This window comes from Microtus pennsylvanicus, chromosome 10 (assembly GCF_037038515.1).
Source record: "Microtus pennsylvanicus isolate mMicPen1 chromosome 10, mMicPen1.hap1, whole genome shotgun sequence".
Classification (NCBI taxonomy): Eukaryota; Metazoa; Chordata; class Mammalia; order Rodentia; family Cricetidae; genus Microtus; species Microtus pennsylvanicus.
Genome location: NC_134588.1, coordinates 68,332,768 through 68,352,823, shown reverse-complemented (window position 1 = coordinate 68,352,823; position 20,056 = coordinate 68,332,768). Strand labels below are relative to the sequence as shown.

Sequence of the window (20,056 nt, the reverse complement as noted above, 5' to 3'; positions counted from 1 at the left end):
CATGGCCTATGGGAACGGGGGCTGGAGGCTAGGGCAGACTAGAGTAGGTGCTCCATCTCTTCAGCCTGCTGGGTCAAGCCTTTCGGTTTGGGGAAGGATTGTCCACACCCCTGTAGTTACCCTTCACTTATTCTCTGTAAGGAAGCCCAATACACTGCTTTCTGAAAATGAACTTGGGCAGAATCGTGCCTTAATCTGTCATTGTCACCTAGGGAGAAGGGTTCGACATTGCCTTCATCTAATCCCTGGGAAAGAATATTGGCCACAGGCCTTGTATGGGATTCTGGGCCACTGGAAGTGTGCCTTTGATGGGAACTGGGAGACCAAGGTTGCCTCCCTAGTCGTTTTCCTGTCCAAGACATGAGGTAAACGGTTTTTCGCCCACATGTTCTGACCAGATGAGCTGCCTTGCCACAGGCCCACAGTAGGACCCGCCAATACTGAAACCCCTAACGTGTCTATGTGTCACAGAAAAGCTTTTCTCTGTCAGCTTCCATCCACAGGCATTTACCACAGAGCTGATGAACACGTCTCCCAAGAAACCGGAATAGCTGGGCAGTGGTGGTGCACGCCTTTAATCCCAGAATTTGGGAGGCAGAGGCAGGCGGATCTCTGTAAGTTTGAGGCCATCCAGGTCTACAAAGTGAGCTTCAGGACAACCAGGACCACACAGGGAAACCTTGTTTGGGGGGAGCGGGGTGGGAGAAAGAACAGAATAAATACCTTTTCCAAACTTGGAGCTAAATTTCTCTTCTTTGATCACATTTCTGAATTTGGCCTGGCCTTAGTCTAAGCTGCCACACAACTTTCTCTGGCCCACCCTGAAAACAGGCTGACGTTGGTCTGTTGTGGGGTCACAGCTCCTTTCTGCATCCTACATTCAGGAAGATTTCTCCAGCCATGTGGGTCCTGTCTGTGGGGGAAAGAGAAGCCATCTCCCTGACTTTGCATGTCTGTGGTCTCAGGGTGGAGCGATGGATGCCCTGTCTGGGCTGCAGCAGCTTCCTCTCCTCCTTGGAAGAATCATTTCAGATAAGGTCTGTCTTTACCTCGGCATGGATTTGGTTCTTCTTGAGTTTAGATAACTTACTTGAAGACTTGTTTCGGAGAAGGGTAGGGATGGAGCAGGAGCCGATGGGGTGGGAGAGGATGCAAAAGAGGAACTGAGCTTGCTTTTGTGACAATGATGCTACCTGGTACTTGACTCTCTGATTAGAGTCCCCAGAGGCAAAACTAGAGACATGGAGGAGGAAAGCCAGCACTCCCTTGGGCTTTGGAGTGAGCATCAACAAGAGGAACACATGGCCCTAGCTTGGAAGAATAGTGTAAGAAAGAGCTCCTTGTCCCCCTGGTTACTGGGATGCACAGCAGAAGTGGAAGTCATGTGGAGGAAAAGAAATAAGGGACCACTTGTATTCGAGCAGGGTCAGGACTCATATCCTAGAATCAGAGAGGTCCTTCTGCTCTAGGTGACATTCTCCAGAAACAGCCGTGGGACCGTCCCCAAATGCAAAGTGGATCCCTTTGCTACCTCCAGAGACAGAGCATGCTTCCTCCCCTAAGTCACCTTTGTCAAGACATCTTACTATAGCAACAGGAAGCAAAACTAAGATGGGGATCACGAGATGGGCAAAGGGTGTTGAAGAAGGTGAGGGTGGAGACAGAACATAAGAGGCCACTCAAAGTCGAAAGATACATCTAACAGGGGCATGGCGGTGAAGAAGGAGAAAGGAAACCAATAACAACTGAATGCCATAATGAAAGCTAATACTTAGTATGCAATTAGTTAGTTAATTACTTTCTGATAACTCTTGGGGCTAAGTTTTACTGCTCATGCCACCACGGAGAAGGAAGTTCGAGCAGTCCCAGGCTCTGTCACAAACCAGCAACTCCGAGCACAGTGCCAGCTGGACTCTGCCACTGAGTTCAATGAGTTGGCTCTATTACAACCTAGAGCCTAGGACACTGATGTCACAGTAATCTGTTTCGTGACTCTATAGGGACAACTAAGGTTGTCTCTCTCTGAGGATACTGAGCAATTGCTGCAGCCAGGAGAGAGTTCCCAGCAGGCACCCCTGCACTGGGTTGACCTCCCTCTCCCCTGAATGTCTTCCCATTCTTTTTCCACCCCCATTGTCATTTCTCACCTTATCACCTGTGTGCCCCAATAGCTAGTTCCTAAACTGAAGCCTGGAGGATGCTCACCCTGCCTCCCTTGGACTTCTCGGATGTCACGTCTCCTCTCCACCTGATATTTTATATGAATTCCTAACTCCTAGTGTGTCCCCATCTCACACTAATGACTCACACTTATACCTAACCGTCCGGGCATCAGTTCATTCATCAGAAGACAAGATGATAGGTGATGGATTAAAAATTTCTAAGGACTAGACTATTGACCATGAATAATCAGAGAGAAATAACAGGGCTGAGACAGGTCGTTAGTTGAAGAGTCTGTGAAATTAATGAGATTAGTGCTTTGAGAGAAGTGGAGGAGGGTCAATGAGAAAGCGTCTCATTGACAATGTAAAGATGTGGGTGGCATTGTGGAAGTGACACCTGGGGACATCGTAAAAGAAAATGTTTCCCTAGCAAATGCTGGCAGTACTGATGCAGGACCCTGAGGCGCTTGAGTCGTGATCAGGGCCAAGTGTTTGGAGACTCGGTTCATGATCAGAGTGATTCACCTGGTAATGTTTGCATCAGGAAGAGATGGAGAAGGAAATTTCACATCCCACCAAGTGTATTAATCCTGAGTCTGTTAAGATGCACATTTGATTCCCAGGTATTGATTCGCACTCCCATCTCACCTGACTGCCTTGAAGAAAGAAAGTGTGGGGTGGTGGGGTACAGCAGAGGGCTCAGCAGTAGAGAGTGCTTGCTGCTTTTGCAGATGACCCAAGTTTGGTTCCCAGCACCCAAGTTGGGTGGCTCACAGTTGCCTGTAAATTCAGCTCCAAAGGATCTAACGCTCTCTTCTGGCCTCTGTGGGCACCTGCACTCATATAAACATACGTTTATATACACACACATAACTAAAAATAAAATAAATCTTATTTTGAAGAAAAGGAAACTAATGCTTCACTGTGAACCAAACAGGAAACAAAAACATACAATTGAAAAGAACACTAGGAATTTGTACTGTGCAACCATGGAGCCCAAGGTCTCTCTACCCTCTGGGTACAGAATCTAACCAAGGTGGTATAATAAATGGTATCTGTTGGCATATATACTTAATTTGAACTGTGAAGTAGCCGATGCAGAACTCAAGATAACTCAGTTGGAGATTTAGCAGCACAGAGCAAATACAATGTGTATATCTGTGTATACATGTGCACACTCAGGTCTACATAAATATTTATGTGTGCTTCTGGGGCTGCTTGTGTTTGTGCGAGACGGATAATGTGCTACTGAGAACTGGATCAAAGATAATCATCATGATGGGATATGAGTCAATAAGAATTAATGAGGAGGAAGGAATTTGGGGCACTGAGAAGGAATGAAGGTCTAGGTGCATTTTCTGGAAGGAAAGCCATTACACTTCAGTATCTGGTAAATACAGAGGAGCATCATGCAAATATCTTCATCCTTTCTTCTAAGACCCACTTATTACAAGTCCCACCAGAGGAGAAGGCAAAAGGCACCCACGCTGCTGTGTGTCAACATCACAGCCTTATCCTGGAGACATCACTGTCTAACGTCTGCCATCACACTGCTCTCGGCTCACAGGCACAAGCTGCCACCAAATAGATCATCAAGATGTGCTCAGAGACCCTCCTGGATGTTTCTAGAACACAAACTCCTGATCAGGGGAAAGACAAATGATGCAATAGCATCTTTCCCTGCCGCTGTGTAAGGAAACTGCTCCAGGGGCAGCTATAGCCCGTCACGGCAGCTAAGGCACAGGAGTACGGTCTGGGAGCTGGTCACTTTTAATCCACAGTCAAGAATCACAAAGTAAAGCAAACAGGCATGGGTTCAGTTCCTTTCCTCTATTTCATACAGTCCAGGGTCCCAGCCATGGACTTCCACTGTCCTGTGTAAAAGGTGCTAGTGATGATAATGTCATCAAGCTGTCCTTTGCAGGAGACTAGTTTGGGATCAGTATGTGACCTCTCCCAGCTGTGCCATCCAGGTCAAGATTCCTCTTGATGTCTGCCCTTCTTAATGACTTTTTCCACTTCTGGGTGTCTCCCAGAAAGATGCTCATCCTTGGTGTGGGAGGTCCTTCCATCTATGTGCTGCTTTTATTGGTTAATGATTAAAGAAAACTGGCTTGGTCTATAGCATGGGAGGAGGAAGGCCAAGTTAGGAGAAGCCATGGATCTGCTGTCTGAGACAGATGCTGGGAACTTTACCTGGTAAGCCACAGCCACATGGCAATATACAAAATAATAGAGATGGGTCTAGTTTAGGATATGAGTATAGCCAGAAATATGCTTAAGCTATTGGTCAAACAGTATTGCAAATAATATGGTTTTCTGAGTGGTCATTTCATGGTTGGGTGGCCGGACAAATAAGCAACCCTTCCCCCAAACACATCCACAGAACCACCACCTTCTAACTCAGGTCACACCCATGGGCAAAACATGTTCTCACCCTGCAAGTTTGCAGGGATGTTCTGCAGCAAACACTACCAGCAAAGAGAGGCCTCACCACCTCCAGACAGTCTTGGTTTCATTCTGACAACAAATAAGTTTACTGAGCAAGTGCTGTGTAACTCATGCTGCTACAGGACATGTCTACACAGGGGCATGCAAGGACCACACAGCCCTGGCCTTAGAGGATGCATGTTCTTGCTAAGGAGACTAACACAAATGTTAACAAAAGTATATGAAGTGCTGTAAAGAAAATAGACTACTTATAACAGACAAAGTTTATCTTGTGAGCTGGTACAGTCCTGTTCTTTGGCCTCATAAAAGTTATTTAAGTGGGGATATGAATAAATATGAAAAAAATCTAAAAATGTAAAGAGCTTTTTAAAGACTGCATAGCCCAGTTAGCCTTGAACTCGGAGGATGTTCCTGCCTCAGTCTCCGGGGTGCTGGGATTTCAGGGGTGTGGCACTATGGCCAGTCGGTACACTGCTAATGAATGAATTTTATTATTTTTAAGCAAATAAGGAATTTCTTATTCTACAAGATAGGTAATCGATATCTTAAACTGAATGAAGTCTTAAACCTCCCACCACCTGCTGGGAACCCATTCACTAAGCCGATAAGCTGATATGCGGGGAGTTATCAACAAAAACACAGATGCCATGTGGTCTGAGGAGGATGAAGAAAATTCCAGCCCCAAACATCTTTCCTGAGGCAAATGCTAGATGAATAAATCTAAACTCCACAGTCCAATATGGCTGAAGAAAGCAAGAAATGCATGCCATTTTCATCAATGGAGAATAGAGAAGACACTGGCTGGGAGCCTGAGCAGCTGCTCACACTGAGGTCTCTCTAACCTCCCACCACCTGCTGGGAACCCATTCACTAAGCCGATAAGCTGATGTGCAGGGAGTTATCAACAAAAACACAGATGCCCTGTGGTCTGAGGAGGATGAAGAAAATTCCAGCCACAAACATCTTTCTTGAGGCAAACATCTGAGTTCTCACAGACAAAAGATCTTTCCTTTTATGTCACACACAAGATATTTCTGGAAGGTTGGTAATGGAGGAAGGGATTTAAGCCTGGGAAATCCAGGGCCAGCTTATGTATGTTTGATCAGAACTATCAGATAGGATAAACCCAGTGGCAATAGTCCAACATGGCATGACGTCCAAGGTCACGCAGTAAGGCATCATTATAGCGACTTTCCTAAGATCAGATTGGGGTTAAAACAGAAAGCGGGAGATAAGGGTCGATGAGTCTTTTCTTACACTGTTCCTTGGAATCTAAAACTCCAAACTCTGACACAACAGGAGGCCACTTTCTTCTGAGACAGTGGCCCTTGGGAGGACAGAGTACATAGGAAGAGGATTGATTGCAAGTTCAAGGCCAGTGTGGGAGAGAGAGAGAGAGAGACAGAGAGAGAAAGAGAGAGAGAGAGAGAGAGAGAGAGAGAGAGAGAGAGAGAGAGAGAGAGAGAGACTATCACAACAACAGCAGCAACGTCTACAACAACAAATGCAGCGGCTCTGCTCTGCAGCATTCTGGTTTGCCCCAGATTCCATTTATACCAATCTGACTAGAAACCATGGTTTAAGACATAAGCAGCTGTGCTTCTCAACCTACGAGTCACAACCCGTCTAGGGCCACATATCAGATATCCCGCTTGTCAGATATTTACATTATGATTCATAATGGTAGCAAAATTACGGTTATGGGGTAACGACAAAAATTATTTTATGGTTTGGGGTCACCACAACATGAGGAATTGTGTTAAAGGGTCGTAACATCAGGAAGATTAAGGACCACGGGTCTAAGGACACCTGCCTACAGGATGGATTTCCGTGAGCCCCACTCACACTGTGACCATTACTCAGCATCTGTGAAAATAATCCCTGGTGTATCTTTCAGCAGGCACTGGAGAATTTCAGAACAGGAGGGAACAAAGCACTTTCCTTAGCTCCAGATTTGATGTGCTTCCTTCAGAGATGGTGGCTCTCTACACGGATAGAGTGGATAGAGAGAACATTACAGTGACAGCCAAGGTTCTGTGTGGCTGGACGGAACACTACAGTGATGGTCCAGGCTCTGTGTGGCTGGAGGGAACACTAAAGTGATGGCCGAGGATCTGTGTGGCTGGACGGAACACTACAGTGACGGTCCAGGCTCTGTGTGGCTGGAGGGAACACTACAGTGACGGTCCAGGCTCTGTGTGGCTGGAGGGAACACTACAGTGACGGTCCAGGCTCTGTGTGGCTGGAGGAAACACTACAGTGATGGCCGAGGCTCTGTGTTAATAGAGGGAATGATACAATGATACCCAGGTCCAAGGCAGTTTCATGCTCAGTTTCTTTTCAGCATTTTGGGGGCTGCAAAACGCACTCCTTTTTTAATATAAATTTAAAATAATTTAAATATAACAAATTTACATGTATTCAAGCGGTTTTTACTTCTGTTTTCCTTGGATATTTAACATGGTGGAAAGAGGGAAAGATAAAAGATGGACTGGGGACTGCAAGCTATGCATTGTGCAGGGAACTTGAGAGATAATTGCCTCGTGGTTAAGAAAAGAAGCAAAAAAGGAGCGCTCCTGCCCATGAGAGATGGCCATAATCAATGAGAGACAGGGGCTCCCTAGAGGGTCATTACAAACTCAACACACACCAAACATTAAAGTGACTGAGGATGGCAATGAAAAAGATAATCAACTACATCCACAAAATACTGCACTCAGGACAAGGGGATAAAGTCCCTAGCGTGGCAGCCATTTGCTGCTGGTGAGAGGGACAATTACAGATTTAGGAAGCCTACATCAAACCCCATGGAAACAAAGCAGAAAGGATTATACAGACTAAATTCAATATTTTTTAGTATATTATACATTTTTAATAGCATACACTAATAAAAATGCAATGTTTCACTTACATAAATGAGGCTTGAGCAGATTTGAATAGTTTGTCAATATGTACACCTGAATACATACATATTGAGCAAGCTGGTCTGAAAACAAACCATGTACTTTTGGAGGGCCAACAGACTAGCACTTAGTGTTCTGCAGAGAGCCCAGATTGACCGGTCTGTGTACCATTCGCAGCCCCTTTTATATTCCTTCCAGGTTTGATCTTGAGGCTGGCTTTAGGCAATAAGGCAAGTTGATAGTCACAGAGGCCTGGGAAGTGCTCTCTTTTCAGACTTCTTGGTACATTCGCTCCCAGATCCCAGTTCCAGAATGTTCAAACACAGTGCCAGCGTAGCCATGAACAGGTCATATGGAAGTCAATGGAGGAGTTGGCCCCCAGCTACAGGGGAGAGTACAGGCATCAAGCAGTGTCTACCTCCTTCTCACCAGGGCAACCACACAGCATGGCGAGCTGTTCTCATCAGACTCATTCCAGAGCACAGACCTCGAGCAAATAAATGACCAGTTCTCTCACAAAACTAACACATGTTTTGGTAAATGCTGTACAATAAAATTTTTAAAAGATGTGAATTAAAGAAAATACCCCTACATAATCAATGAGGCAAAGAAAAAATTAAAAGACACAACGAAAATAAAACATGACAGTAAAATTTGGGATTGTGAAAAGAATACGATGTAAACATTAAAACTATCCAATATCATTTTTAAAGTTTTTTTTATAAGACCTAAAGTAGAAAAGCATCTTGTGTTTAAAAATCTGATGACTTGCTATTGCATAAACAGCCATATTGGTTTTCTCTAGGTCCTGTGACAATCAGATCTTTAGAGGCATAAGGCACATTTATAGTTGAATGGCTCTATCATAGTTCTTGTTGGATTAAAATGGCAGTTTGGGGTGATTGCATTCCTTTCTGAAGGCTCTAGGGAGCTTCATTTCCCTGCTCAGTAAGGTTTCCAGAGAGTGGCCAAGCTCCTCAGCCAAGACTCCAGTGGGAATCTATGCTAGCAAGCAACTGCAATCCAGCCTTCATGGCCAGCACTCACCCTCACGATTGTCTGCTTCTTTTCTCATGATGAGAGGCACCTACCACTCCACTGTGCACCCCCCCATTCCACCTTCTACCTTAATTCCTGCTCATTGTTGGACAATATATTCACAGGTACGGACCTTTGGGAGCTAGGTCACGTCTCTGAGATTTAAGACAGCTAAATTTTGTGAAGATTGACAAGCTAATGTTAAAACTTATATGAAAATAATAGAATGTAGAATGGGAAAAATATTAAAAAATAAAAGCAAAGTTGGAGAGCTTATTGATGCGGGATGTCCTTTTGTATATGTGTTGCTTTTATTGGGTAATAAATAAAGCTGTTTTGGCCAATGGCTTAGCAGAGTAAAGCCAGGCAGGAAATCCAAACAGAGATATAGAGAGAGTAGGCGGAGTCAAAGAGATGACATGTAGCTGCTGAAGGAGAAGGATGCCAGATCCTTACCAATAGGCCACAGCCTCATGGTGATGCAGAGATAATTTAAGATGTAACAGCTAGCTAGGAATATGACTAAGCTATTGGCCAAACAGTGTTGTAATTAAATAGTGTCTGTGTGATTATTTGGGTTAGAGTAGCTGGGAAATGAACTAACAGTCTCCATTTACACTTATGCACTCTGCATAGCTCAGCCCTTTCCCTATAGGAGCTTCTGTGGTTGGCCTTCTGGACACTGGCACTTCTGTAAGCTAACAATGAGAAACTGCATGCTGGGCAAGGTATAGGAGTGAACAGGGAGGGAGGACCAACATCCAGAGAGTATCTCTTTGGGAGGAAAAAGAAATGTAGAAGGCGGTGAGGATCCAATAACGTTCTTTCCTTTGGGAAAGTTTCAGTGAGTATTGATTATACAAAATCCTGGGTCCCGCTGCAAATCTTCATACATGCATATAATGTACATTGGCTATATTGACTCCCCTTGGTTACCCTGACCTGCCAAAACCCATTTCTCCTCTTTCCTGGCAATGCTCTTTTCTGACGTTCATGTTGTCTTTTCTTTTTCTTCAAAACAATTAAATAAATAGAATAGAATGTATTTGAAACCTAGTATATATAAATGCGCATTTGTTATACTCACAAAATGTTTCACAATATAAAAGAATGAAAACATATTGAATGGTTAGTGGTAAGTGGTAAAAATATATGTAATCTGCATTTTTCTCAATGTTTATGCATTTTTCAAATCTTTTCAACCAATGCTAACTTCTTTTATAATGATAATAAACAATCCAATACACATTGTTTTCCAAAAGCTATCATTGCCAGAAACTTTAGGGCAAGAACTATAAAATGTACTTTTATTAACCTGTAATTAATGTATGCTTTAAGATGAGCCTGTATAAAATCTCCTTTTCACATCAAAAAGTCCACAGGTATTTTGAATAGTTCAATGTTGAGAAACATCTTTCACTCAAATGCAAACCAACATTTAAAAGCTACCACTTGCACCTTTCCGAGTTGTAACAGCTAGTTGAGAACTAAAATGTAGATAATTACAGCATCCGCACTCATTGCAGTCAAGTAAGAGCCTTCTAAAAACATGACCTCAAACAACCCGGGGCTGTCTGAACACTCTCGCCCAAGCTATTACTGCAAATTACCCTGTGCAGAGCTATATTTAATAGATAAAAGGGGTTTTTTTAGGGCCAGAATGTCTAACTCAATAGTGTCCAGAGATTTTTTTAGAAGTCTTTTTTAGCAGTAAAATACAGAAGCACAATTTTTGAGAGAATTGGCATGCAGATGGGTAACACCTTGGGGCTCACTTTGAGCCTTCTCCTTTCCTCTTGGCTCCCCTATATTAAAGCAAGTATCCTCAGACTCCAGGCTCCAACTTCCCTGAGTGCCTCTGCTGGCTGCGACCCTAGCTCCCCCTGCATCCCCTGTGATACCGATCTTTGTCTTCCATCTCCATCTCAGCCCTCAGTCCCAATGCCTCTTCTCAGCCCTTAACTCCTCCTTTGAGACCTCAATGGGTAATCAATCAACCCATCCCTGCTCATCTATAGACCCATGGGTGTTTTTGGTCTTTGATACAGGACCCATAACATCACCCTGGAAAGGACAGCTCTTAGTGCTTGGTGTCTGTACCGCTAGCTGCCATTGACCACAGCAAAAATCTCTGCCTTGAAAGGAACTGTCTCATCTGATGCTGCTCTCTCCTAGCTTTCCTTCTTCCTTCCTCCCATCTCTACTCTGTCTGTCTGTCTATCTCCTACCATTCTGTCTTCAGCATGAATCATTTCATAGAAAGTTGCACACAATGACTGTGGATGCTCCTGATATCCCACAAACAATGTGCTAAAAGCTTGGTCTGCAGGGATGCAGAGTTGGGAGATGAGGCCCTTGGAGATAATTGGATCATAAGGACTTGACCTCATCAGTGGATACAATCATTCATTATTCATAGTTCAATGGATTATTAGGAGGTAGTGGACACCCGACGGGGATTACTTTAAAGGCAGGTCATGATGGATGTCCTTGAAGTGTGAATTTTGTCCCTGGATGCTTCCTGGCCACCATGAGGTGAGCAGCTTCAGACTGGCTTGCCACCATGATGTTTCACCTCTTTACTGGCCCGGAAACAATTAAGTCAAATGGCCACAGATCAAAACCTTTGTAACCACAAGTCAAAGATGCACTTTCTTTAAGTTGATTTTCCCAGGACTTGCATTGCAGGAACAGCTGCCACATCGTGTTCCTTTTTGAGACATGCTGCGTCATCATTTTTAAAACAATCCAAAGTCAACATATTCCAAATTAAGTGCCTTATTTCTCTTCCCCAGCAAATTACATCTTTCCAAGCCTCCGAAGGGCCATGGGTTAACCTGTGTCTAATGAGCGGACTCAGTGAAGTCTCAAAGCCCAGCCCTACGAGTATGAGTTCGCTTTCAAGATACAATCACATTAAGATGAGGTCACAGTTGATAAGGTGCATCTAATCCTATACACGCTTTGGCATATCAAACAACACAGAGAGACCAGGAGACATAGGCAATGCTGGGTAATGATAAGTAGAGGCTACAGCAAGGGCCATAAGGGCGTTCTTTCCCCTACCTGCCCTGTCCTTTGGCAGCTCGTTCCATGGAGACTCCTGTTTCCTCACACATTGATCTGTCTAGCTCATCAGAATTGATTCCTCATTAATGCTGGGGAGAACACATGACTTCTGCACTAGGGTCTCTGCCAAGTGCTGTCCAGAGGGTCCCTGCCTTCTCGGGACTCCCTACAGGGTCAATTAGCATGACCAGGAAGTCAAGCAAGGCCACTCTGTAAACTTTGACCACTAAAAGATGATTCTTATCCTAGACTACCAAAACTACTGTCTGTAACCATGAAAAGCACAGGATTTAGAAACAGTACTCAGAACATGTCATCTATGGTTGCTAATCAAAAAGGGGAGTGGGGGGATCCAAAACCACATCTGCATCCCTTCCTTGCTCTGGTGAGGATGAAATTGGAGAAAGCACATCCACAATGGCCCCTCTCTTGATGTCTATGTGTTGCATTAAAAATCCTTCCTGCCCCTCAAAAGCTCTATAGCTCTAGTGTTCACCTATACAGAAATGATGCTTGTTAAAGGCTGGTAGGGTGTTACAGGGTCTCTGGGGGGACTGCTGAGTCGTGCCTGGAGGCTGTGCAATGAAGCAGAAAGTAGCAGTCAAGATTATGCTGCCCTGGGAACAGCACATGCCCCCGTGGAAGGACAGTGAACACAAGACCCCATCTGCCACCTTCCACTGCTAACCTTCCCCTACTCCGCCATGGACTCTGTCCAGCTCTGCTATCTCCCATCTTCTACGTGCAAGCTCGACCCTGCTGAGATTAAGGTGCAAAGAGCCCCCCTTTTGATGATGTCAGGGGGTATTCATAAGGTAGTAACTCTTCCCTCAAATTGTATTCGATCTGAACAGCTGGAAAACATGGCATATTACTATATCTTTGGAAATACAATTCTGAAAAGACTAGAAAAGAGGGAAGAAGAAGAATCTTCCTCAGGGATTTCTTACAATATGCGCCATCTAGGTCTCCACACTGCTCAGGGCCTGGCTGAGGAGCCGCTGGTAGCAAGTGACTCACACAGCTGCTACTAAAGTGGGTGATTGGGCCACCCCGGGGCAGAGAAGGCTACACACTTTTAGCGCAGGGTCTCACCTTGTCTTTTCTCAGCCAAACTCTGAAGAGTGATCAGAACTCTAAATGAAGAGAAGGAGATTGTATACGGTCCATTGTTAATCATCTGCCATTCGCCAGAAATCCCTAAGAATAGTGCTGTCCTGCCAGCTGTATCTGAATTTTTTTTAACATGTTATGGTATCACACAAATCCAAGCTGGAATCTTTGCATCCTGTTTGCTATGTCTCTGCTTTTCTTTTTAAAGCAAAACTACTAACCCAAACTCCACCTCCTACACAGCTCACTGTTTCCTCAGGATGACCCAGGGTGAGGAACCCTCCTGTGTTGGAATCTGTCTTTCCTCCAAGTCTCTAAATGCTCAACACACCTGTAACCTCCTGTTGTGGGGACCCACCCCAGCTCTGCACACCTGTAACCTCCTGTTGTGGGGTACCCCTTCAGCTCTGCACACCTGTGACCTCCTGGGGGACCCACCCCAGCTCCATTTTCTCAAGTCATCAAACTGAGACACGAATTGAAGCAGCGGCCATGGAGTACTTCCTACTTATTAGTGATACTTTCAATTATTTCTATGTTTTTATGGATCATAACAGATATTCTAGTGGCAATCTATCTGTCTTTTTCCTTACTATTATTTTCATTGGTTAAGAACACTTTAGATGTCATAGCTTCCAGGCTAGGTAACATCCACAGACCCCAAGCGGTTAGAAACATGTGTAAGGCACCACTCAGAGACTTCCCCCTTTACCTGACAGGAATACGGGTTAACAATTGATGTGGGAGGACCCAGCCCACTCTGAAGAGTAAGCCAGGGTGTAGCGTTCCTCCATGGTCTCTGTTTCAGTTCCTGTCTGGAGTTCCTGCCTTGGCTTCCCTCAGAAATGAACTGTAACTGAGATGTGTAAACCAAATAAACTCTTTATTCTGAAGCCACTTTTGGTTAAGGAAATGAACAGGCCAGGTTTTTCTAGTCCACAGCTTTACGGTCCCCGAGGGCCTGACTGGGAGCCCAGTTGAATATGAAGCACAGTCTGGGCAAGTCAGCAAGCATGTCACATTTGTACAGTGCCAGACTCCAGGTGTCAAGACGGCTGACCTATGGAGTCACGAACACAAATTAAATTCAATCCCCAGTCTTGGAGTTTCTCGCTGTATATCCAATTGCCACTTGCTTGTCTCTAAGGATGGTTTTAATGGGGAGAGAACAGCTGGCAAAATTATTGGGTGACATCATAGACTTTTCATTTGTATTCAAACCAAATATCACCAGCTCTCCGAAAAGAAATCAAGTACATAACTAGATAAAATAATTATGGTGAGTTGTAAAAGAAATTCAAGTCTCTCAACTACAACATGTGATTATACAAAGGCCCTTTCTGAATATGAAGTGTGTCTTCTTTTTTTTTTCTTTTTTTTTTTAATTTATTTATTTATTAAAGATTTCTGTCTCTTCCCCGCCACCGCCTCCCATTTCCCTCCCCCTCCCCCAATTAAGTCTCCCCCCAGCCCGAAAAGCAATCAGGGTTCCCTGGCCTGTGGGAAGTCCAAGGAACCCCCACATCCATCCAGGTCTAGTAAGTTGAGCATCCAAACTGCCTAGGCTCCCACAAAGCCAGTGCGTGCAGTAGGATCAGAAACCCATTGCCATTGTTCTTGAGTTCTCAGTAGTCCTCATTGTCCGTTATGAAGATTTGTACTCCTCTCCACTGCTCTTTATCAGTCTCACTCAGGATCAAGAAGACACACTTCAGGCTGGAGTGTGTCTTCTTGATCCTGAGTGAGACTGATAAAGAGCAGTGGAGAGGAGTACAAATCTTCACAGAGGGACATCCCACCCCCTACAGCTTTGTCAGTGTCACCATGGGTGCTTATGAATGGCCTGGAATGATCTGCAGACCAGTGCAATCAGCACTGGGGTGGGGAGGATGCTACACGCGAACTGTGGAGTACCACTGGGGTAGCTTCACTCTTCCTAACTCTGTGGGCTTCTCTGGTGAAGCTCACCTGTCAAGATAGATGAGTATGTCTGCAGAAGAAGAGGAAAGTTTCAGTTTTGTTTTGTTTTTCTGAGAAGAGAGGGATCATAGTTTGGCATATTCAAAGTCTTTGAGGTCTTGGGGGCTAACCCTGTAAGTGTATCCCTGTTGTGTCTGTCTATATGTGTCTCTAGTTAACACAAATGCCAGGGGTGTCCTGCTGGCACCTTCCTCTTGGTTCTCCTGAATACATAAGACAGAATCCCAGCCATCTGCAGCCTACAAGGCTAACCCTTTTGTCCCCTGTCTCTGCTGCTTGAGAGGCCTGGCATGCTCAGGCACTCAAGACTGGCCCTTCAGTGACTGCTGGGAACGTGCGCTTCAGTCTCTTCCTTCATGAAGGATAATTCTGAGTAAAAGAAGCTCCTGAGGTCTTCAACAAGCATGGGAGCAGAGAAGACCCTAACAAGAATGTTTCTGTCCGCTTTCTCTACTTCTGGCTGTACCCCCCTCTACCACGTGTTCCAGATTCACCTCCAGAATCAACCACTCTTGTGGATATTTGCCTCAGGGAATGTTTACAGGGCAAATCAAAATAGGAGACAAGTGTTAAAAGAAAGGAATGTGAGGTGAGGAAACGGAGGACGATGGGTGAGGTCCCAGTGAGTACAGAAGCGCAAACTGCAGCTTAGCCCGGGACATGAAACCTAGACCCGGGACAGCGTTCCGAATCTCCCTTCTCCTCACTGCCATCTCCTTCTCCTTCCTGCTGAGTGCTCACCTCCTATGGTACCAAATGCTCCTGCTCAAAGCAGATTAGGCAAAGCCAAGTCTGCGTCACAGAGGCAAGAATTCTAGGGTTGGCCCACCCGTCTATACAGATAAGGAGGCATGTGGATAGTCGTCATTTTGACTAGGAAGAAAAGGGATATCATGGCTTCACCACCATCTTGACTGAGGGCAATCACATGGTATGATCCAGGCAAGGAAACAACAGATCTCCAGGGATACTTTCAAATTGGTTTAAGATTTTTATGTAATTCCTGTGCTAAAAACCCTGTTTGTATAATATAGGATTTTAAAGCAATCCTTGTTTAATGAGGTATTCAAGCCGTATCTACCTGCTTTCATATGCAAGAACATACCTTGTGCCCGCAGCCAAACTTTGCAACATAAGAGTCGCCCAGTTGACAACAGATTTTAAAGACATAAATAGGTTATGGGAAACAGTGGAAGCTTGTAAAATACAGCAGGACGGGAGTTCCCAAAGAGTGCCCAGATGCAAAGGTGGATCCTGGGAGCTTTGGGAATGTTGGAGCCATGTGAGAACCACAAGAAATGCCAGCCACAATGAAATGGAGCAGGCTGGAATCTAGAAGGGAGGCCATGTATATGCTGAGGGTGGGGCCAAAGGGGTGATCCAAGCACTCAGGAAAACACAAAGGAATGAGAATAAATCCCAGATATTGAGCTTTGAATTCTTTACACTGTTGGAACTTGGTTTCCCCCTATCCAGTTATGATTGTACTCTATGCCTTCACTCTTGAAATAAAAATGGTATTTTATTTTGATATTATCAGAACATACAGCTAAGAGTTTTTAAACGTCTTTAAAAGGAAACTTTAGAGCTTTATACAAAATTTTAAAACTTGATATTAAAAGAAGCTTTAGCAATGTTTAAATGTACAAGGGCTAGGGGGCATGTCTAAATTTACAAGATATTTCATTATGACATCTTTGTTAATATATGATCATGATGAATAGATAAATAAAAAGTTAAAACTTAGGGCCAAAGCTAAACACCAGAGACTGGGATATTCCTGACTTATGATGCAATAAGACAGTGACCTTAGCAGTTTGACAAAGAACTTGGAACTGGCTTATAGCACATCTCTCCTTAGTTCAGGTCAACGGAGACTGATTTAAAGATATATGTCTAACCTCCCTGTTATTTTGGTAAACTGAGTCACACACGGAACTGTTATGCTCTATAATATGATGGATGTACTATGTAGAGGTTAGGAAAGTTTCCAGTCTCCATGTGGACTACATTTCAAGTCATTTCTTGATACTAAAAAATGCTTCAATTCAAAAATTGTATTTTTATTATAAACTGTTAAAGATGATTAAGCTTTGAGATGTTTGGGACTATCCTTAATAAATTTTTGCTGAATATGGCATTTAAGAAATTTATACTTACATAACAAAGACTCCCAGATCATAGCAGTGACCTCCAAGGTCTCCAAGAAGACAACGGACACAAGAACAGACAAGTCCACCTAGACTGTGGCAATGCCGACCACCGAGAAGGACTGCCCCAGTGCCTCACCTGCAGACAAGGCTAGCCCAAACTGTGGACAAATACGACACTGGAGAACTGCGTGCCCCACTTCACCTGGACAAAGTGAGGTCACTTCCTCCCATAATCATGCTCCACAAGAAAGCCTCACACCTTCTGGGCCTGGCAGCCGTGGCTGTTGTCCTGATACCCCTGCACTGAATGCCACGGGAACCACAGGAACCTGGGGTAACTGTCCAGGTAAAGGACTATGGACAAGTCTCTGTCATTTTGATTATTCCTGCTCAAGTCTCTGGTCACACCGATGGCTAGGCTAACCGTAACTTTGTCAGCTAGTCAACGGCAGACAATCAGCTCCTTCCCCCAAGGCTGCAGCTGCCTTGTTAGCTCATTAGTTAGTGAAACTCCTAGGTTTCTTGTTTTAAAAAAGACAGACAGGTTGGCTTTGTTCGCAGGTTTCATATTGAGCAGGTTCCAGAGGTGACTTTCCACTAAAAAAGAACTCTTTGCAATGACTGTCCCCAGTAATACCTTATGTCTCTGGTGAATGAGTGAAGTCCATACTAAGTTCTGCTGGTCTAAGAAAATGTTCTATATAAGGGTCTGAGGATGTAAAAACATAAATAAGTTCTCAGGGTCTTGAAAAATGATTTAAGATATATAAATACCAACTATAAAGACTTATTATTACACTGAGATTTCAAGGGTTCAAAATTTTATCATTGACAACTAGACCTCTGATAAACTGATATAGCACTGACTACTTACTGTTCAGTCACAAGCTCGGGGTTTTAAGTTTCCTTTGATTGTTTTCTAAGCATAGAATTAAAGGTGCCTTTTATTGGGCTAAAACGTATATCAGACTCTCTATACATAAGAAAAAGATGTTCATGCTTTCTAACCCAAAGCCATAGCCTTTGCTCTGACTCAAAGGTGTAAATGGGATCCAGCTGCTCTACAGAGGCTCAATAGTGCTTTTCCGCAATGTGGATTTCAATAGAATGGAAGGTTAATAGATCTAAAACTTTCATATCCTTTAGTAGACTAAATATCAGATAAGCTTCAAAAAATCAAAAACGGGTTATAAGGCTTGGCTTCACCTGTCACAGGTGAATCAAGAAAGTTCCAAATGCAAGGTTCTTCTTTAAGTTTCTGCGTTTTAACTTCTGTTCCTAGTCTCTATCTCGGCAGACTGCCACCTGACAGACAGACACACTGACCGGGAGCACCTGCCACCTGACAGACAGACACACTGACCAGGGAGCATCTGCCACCTGACAGACAGACACACTGACCGGGAGCACCTGCCACCTGACAGACAGACACACTGACCAGGGAGCATCGTTTGAGCTCTGGATTTGCTGAAAGCTGATGGGACCCAATCCAGCCAATGTGATTGTTTCCTGCCTCTTCACCGGATCAGCTAATCAAAAGCTTCTGACAAATGTCCCATCGCCCAGCCTTTGACTAGCCAGCCATTCAGCTTTCCTGGGCCCTGACAAACTATGCCCCAGTTTAGCCAGAAGCAGCTACAGAAGAGAGTACATCATTCCTGCCCCCATAGAAGCTGAAAACATTAAGTTAAAAGGAAACTCCCTGACTTAGAGGACAAAATGGCTACCTATAATGCCAATTGATATACTAGGGGAAAATGAGCTCAGATTTACAAACAGGGAGATACATCAACTAAAATTGTTCTACAGTATGATAGGACACTTGGCCTGCTTTATGCAGAACACAGAAATATCCATCACAGGACCTCTGGCCCTTCCTTGTGCTTCTGCTAATTACTGTTGGCTCTTATATCATTGATACAATAATTGAATGATTATTCCTATGTGGGTACCATTAAACTAATGGTTATTAGATCCAAATGTAAACCATTACCCATCGTAGAGCCAAGGATTTGATCCAGGACACAACTTGAGGGGAAATCTTACACCTGAGGTTATTCATGCAGGCTCATGCAGCAGGCAGGACAGCAAGTGCTGAGGCCCAAGAGGCTGGGCTATGGCTGTCCACATTAGATTCAGGCTCCTTCGCTTACAAGATGCGTGACATTAAAAAAGAAAGCTTGACCTCCCTCCCCTAAGGTTACTGGGGAGCGTAGTCCTTATCTGATCAGAGGCCTGAAGATTAAAACACGGGGCAGCCCTGCCACCCAGGAAGCTCTGTATGGGTGTGTGTGTGCAAGTAAAGCTCTGTAGTGAGCGGCAGGTGGACAGTGCAGGGACACCTCCAATACCTGCTCTCTGCTTAGCAGCTTCTGTTTGCATCCAGGGGACCACGTGACCTATTCCTCTGAGTCTTTAAGATGTACTTAGAATTTAATGTATGCAATTAGATTCTGAGTTGCCTCAAAATCCTCTGCTATCTAACCTAAGCGGGTAATAAAGCCTCTGTCTCTCTCCCTCTCTGTTTCTCTTTTCTTCCTACCCCAGTGTGTGTGTGTGTGTGTGTGTGTGTGGTAAATGCCTACGGATTTTCAAGAGATGGGAGAGGTCAAGACCAGAGAGAGATAACATTATTTAGATAATCTTATCCACACACAAAAAGTCTAACAGAGACAGTTACTGACAAACACTCCAGGCACAGCAGCTCAGAGCACCCTGGAGACAGCTCTGCCCTGCAGCTCCCAGCACACTGGAGACAGCTCTGCCCTGCAGCTCCCAGCACACTGGAGACAGCTCTGCCCCGCAGCTCCCAGCACACTGGAGACAGCTCTGCCCCGCAGCTCCCAGCACACTGGAGACAGCTCTGCCCTGCAGCTCCCAGCACACTGGAGACAGCTCTGCCCTGCAGCTCAGAGCACACTGGAGACAGCTCTGCCCTGCAGCTCCCAGCACACTGGAGACAGCTCTGCCCTGCAGCTCCCAGCACACTGGAGACAGCTCTGCCCTGCAGCTCCCAGCACACTGGAGACAGCTCTGCCCTGCAGCTCAGAGCACACTGGAGACAGCTCTGCCCTGCAGCTCAGGGTGCCACTAGAGACAGCTCTGCCCTGCAGCTCAGGGCGCCACTGGAGACAGCTCTGCCCTGCAGCTCAGGGCGCCACTGGAGACAGCTCTGCCCTGCAGCTCA

General features: G+C 44.8%; 1 protein-coding gene across 2 annotated transcripts in view; it reads right to left on the bottom strand.

Moving 5' to 3' along the window:
* Nek10 (NIMA related kinase 10) overlaps positions 1–20,056 on the bottom strand; it is a 178,869-nt gene that overhangs the window by 65,935 nt on the left and 92,878 nt on the right. The gene's annotated exons all lie outside the window — the stretch shown is intronic.